This window comes from Rhipicephalus microplus, chromosome 7, assembly GCF_043290135.1.
Source record: "Rhipicephalus microplus isolate Deutch F79 chromosome 7, USDA_Rmic, whole genome shotgun sequence".
NCBI lineage: Eukaryota > Metazoa > Arthropoda > Arachnida > Ixodida > Ixodidae > Rhipicephalus > Rhipicephalus microplus.
In genome coordinates, this window is record NC_134706.1 from 23,598,399 (window position 1) to 23,602,684 (window position 4,286).

The following is a 4,286-nucleotide window of genomic DNA, read 5'->3' on the forward strand; positions in this document are numbered from 1 at the left end:
TTTCTTACACTGGCGGCGGCGGCGGTAGACAACCGTGCGTGATCTCAGTTGTGATCTCATAACAGCTTTCACTGTAATAATATTCATCTTCTCTAAAGGTTTACAGCCCAAAACCACCATACGATTATCAGAGACGCCATAGTGGAGCGCTCCTGAAATTTTGACCATGTGGTGTTTTTTGCGTGCACTGACGTCGCAATGTATACAGGGCTCAAGTAATTCGCCTCTATCTAAATGCGACCGCCATGGCCAGGATTCGTTTTTCGTTTCTTCCCTTTTGTTTTATTTTTCCGTCTCATAATAACAGAGTGCGATGCGATTTATTCAATTACTGTAGCATAGCCAACACTTCGAAAATTTCTAGATATTACCGAAAATCTCATGCCTGTGCTCTCAAGATTGGTGTGTATACAAATACTTGCGCACTGCTGAAAACACTGACACTCTGTTTTACTTTATATTCTGTATTATTTTCGTTTTGTAGGCAATGCATTGCTATGCTTGGATGTCGCATACAATGATAATTCCCTTGGTCGTGCCATTCGCCCATAATGAAGGGAATACTCTTTTGTGCATTGTATTTTTCTGTCCTTATTTGTGGTGCCATTGTATCACCTTCCTTGTAAAGTGCTGTAATATTCCATTCCTGTAATAACCATCATGAAGGGTTTACAGTACTCTGAAATTGAAAACAATATATACACACACTACCTGCTAAGTCTGAACACACCTGCTCCAAGACTATAGTATCATTATATTTGGCGCTGCGACCTAAATTATACGTTGCCCTGAGCAAGTTACACCTGTTCAAAGTACAGCAGTGTTATATATATCGACAATTGTTGTTCAGCGGTTATTGGTAACGTTCAGCCTTCGTTTTGTGGATATATCTGTACTGTTTAAATACTGATACATTGAACATCTTTGGCGCTGAGTTAAGATGAAATTTTCCAGTTTCATTTTTTTAGTAATTTTAACCACTGTTGTCATTATTTTCTCAATGATAGAATTCAGCTGCTTAATATCTGTCAAAAAAGTTAAAACTCATCGCCTATGTCGACGAGGAATGGATTATGGAGGCGGAGGTTACAGGCCACGTCCAGCACCTATAACACGAATGACAACGCGGGCCTCACAGCGCGGCTAAGGTAAGGAAAGTGCTTTAGGTTTCTTACACTTGCATGCATGAATAAGTCGACCCCTGACTACATTACATGTTATTCGAGATAGACAATGTTATATCTTTAGAACGAATTCAATTTTGGATTGTGAGTGAAGAGACGCTGCCAGTGTATTTCATGCTGAACAAAAACAGCATTTCTTAGTTTTATTACCTGTAGAGGTTTGAGGTCCATACAACCAATATTGCAAACTCCCGAAAGCAACATATTTGCTGAGGACCCTACGAGTGCAAAAAAAAAAATTAAAAAAACTGATAAGCTACTTGATGGAGTCCTGTGTTGAATCGAATTATCTCAGCTTTAATTCAACTAGCCCAGTGTAACTTATCATTAAAACGTGAAATACTTTCGTCGCTAATGTACTAAATACACTCACGTAAAATTGTTATCAGTCCTATACTGTGAAACGCATTCCATTAATCAACGTATTCATGAAAAATATCAAGTGACAATGTGTTATCGACCGCGTGGCTGGTTTTAAAATCTTTCACGTCTCATCTTATGTTGTTTCTGGCTCACACATCTCCCAACACCCCTGTGCCCAGCCTCGGTGGAGAGCAACATCGCATAGCGTGAGGTCTTACGTTCCGAGCCCGCGTGGAAAGGTCTTCTTCAGGGGAGAGACATCCCGCGGACGGCAGGACAAAGAGCGATAAAATGAGCTGATGCTGTTAAAAGATGGACTTTTACTAAAAAATCTAGCCGTATTTCTCCACCACCAAGCCCAAAACTGGACAGATCCAAAGTGGTAGATTGGAGGCAAATACAAACGCATACCTTCCCCAACCCCATTCAGTTTGAGAGGATATATTCAGGCGTCTATCTAGATGATAGTTGCAAATTATGCGGATGGACTGAAGAATCGCTTAGGCACACTCTCCGGGCATCTACAATTTTAACAGAAGAAAATTCAGTCTCCTCAAAGGAAGCAGCGGCGCTTCGCAACTCCATCCCCCAAGATTAGCTGTGGACCATCCAGGAAATCCATGAGCCACCGCCGTGGAGGATCTCCGATCCTCCTCGGCGGTGGCCTAGGCTAAGACCACAAATTAGCGGGAGCCATTACTAAAGTTGTTGCCACCACCACACGATGATTCATTACATGCTTCTGATGCGCTGAAGAGCAAAGTATCTAATCATTAGACGCTTTGGCATATGAATGAAGCTAGCTGGTGCATTGTCATAAAAAAGTGCTCTTTACATATACCCGCCAGACAATAAGTACTGTATGGTGTCGTCATTGCCTTACAATCACACTTTTGGAAACGCTCATTATGCACACCCACCCCACCGCGGTGGTCTAGTGGCTAAGGTACTCGGCTGCTGACCCGCAGGTCGCGGGTTCAAATGCCGGCTGCGGCGGCTGCATTTCCGATGGAGGCGAAAATGTTGTAGGCCCGTGTGCTCAGATTTGGGTGCACGTTAAAGAACCCCGGGTGGTCGAAATTTCCGGAGCCTTCCACTACGGCGTCTCTCATAATCATATGGTGGTTTTGGGACGTTAAGCTCCACACATCAACCAATCAATCAAATCATTGTGCCCACCCAACATACGAATGCTTGCCTTTAAAATCAGCAACGGATCAGCAGTTCTTTTTTCTCCGACTGTTGTATACTCCCGTCAGAGATTCACGAACCATCTTATGTTAAGTAACAAAACTCGCTTTGACAACCTGCAAATTTTCAAAATAACTGTCTCTTTACCTGTCTGCTTACTATACCGCTATGTGATATACATTCAGGGATCAGTGCCAGTGAAATAATGAATTAGGTGAAATGCACTGAGCTATATATGCACAATGGTAGCAATGCCTCTGTAACACAGAACATTTGTCTTCAAACACACTTCCATGTGGGTATTTTCTTGTCTGCCTATATTTTCGTGATTTTTCCTACACAGCCCGTTTGATTCCATTGTTTTTTTCTTCAGACTGTGTAATTTTTTGTTGCAGCTGCCTGTAATATCTGAAAAACAATATGCTCCAGTGGACATAAATGACAACGTTGCGACAAGCTTACACAAACTCGCAAATAATGAAACCGAATGTCACTATTTCGATGTTACCTGAAAAGAATAAAACGAGTTGCTGAGTGTATCATTGTTATTAAGTATTTTGTCCATTCTCTAGTGCAGAGAGGCACTATCTCAGAATTTTCTAACCAAATACGTAGACGCTTGCACGTGACGTTATGGTCGCAGTTCTATAACATACTAGTTCATCTGCATGGCGGCCTTGATGACGTAAAGCCAGTATAATCTCATTGCGCTTGACTTGCTTCAATATGGTTAATATGTAGCCAGTATTTTATTGGTCCTTTTACGTCAATAACAAAAGAACACCGAAGTGATACAGTCATTGCATGAACGCGTGGCGTCAGAAACCTTCACTGTGTCCTGCCGTTCTCCGACATGGTGGATTAGGTGACGTTACTGCAAGCCATTTATACACAGAATGAAATGTTTACTGGAGTGTTCCCAATTTTTCACGTTACTCGGCTAACTACGTGAACGTACACGCTCATGTGTTTAGGTAATGTATTGTTTTTTTTTAAAGCACGATGGCGTCATTTCTAGAAATATTGGTAGTTAGTGCATGGCGGGAACGAACACCTACCTACACAAGTTCAAAGGAAGCATATACGTCTAAAAAAGTCTCTTCCCCAGGAATATGAATGGGCCCTTAAATTGACTATCAAAACACGGAGAATTTCCTTGAGGTATTTTTCTTTCTGTAGACACACTTTACAACAGCAGGACATGCCATTAGTTAGGTCGCACTTCTTTACTGTTCATATTTTTTTCGAAAAAAAACGTCAATTCATTTTTTGGTTCCTTAACTTGCATGACTGTTTTTTTCATTTTTTAGGAGAAATGAATTTTCGAGATCTCCACTTTTCAACGGGCTGTGCAAAAGGTCACTCTGATCAAACAAGAGATAGTCTGATGAACGCAGCCAAGTGGACAAGCAAGAAGTTTTATTTCATTTTCTGGTTTCTGGTTGTAAAAAGCGGGTAATTTATTTGCCGAAGACATTGCTGTATAAGGTTTCTGTCCATACAGTCTCTTTCAAGAAAAAAAAAAAAACAAGCAAGACATTGACATCA

General features: G+C 41.2%; 1 long non-coding RNA gene across 1 annotated transcript; it reads left to right on the top strand.

Moving 5' to 3' along the window:
- Nucleotides 1–839: 839 nt before the first annotated feature.
- On the top strand, nt 840–3,277 carry LOC142766865 (uncharacterized). Its single transcript, XR_012884631.1, has 2 exons — nt 840–1,148; nt 3,134–3,277. It is a non-coding gene; the product is annotated as an uncharacterized LOC142766865 (long non-coding RNA).
- The last annotated feature ends 1,009 nt before the right edge of the window (nt 3,278–4,286 follow it).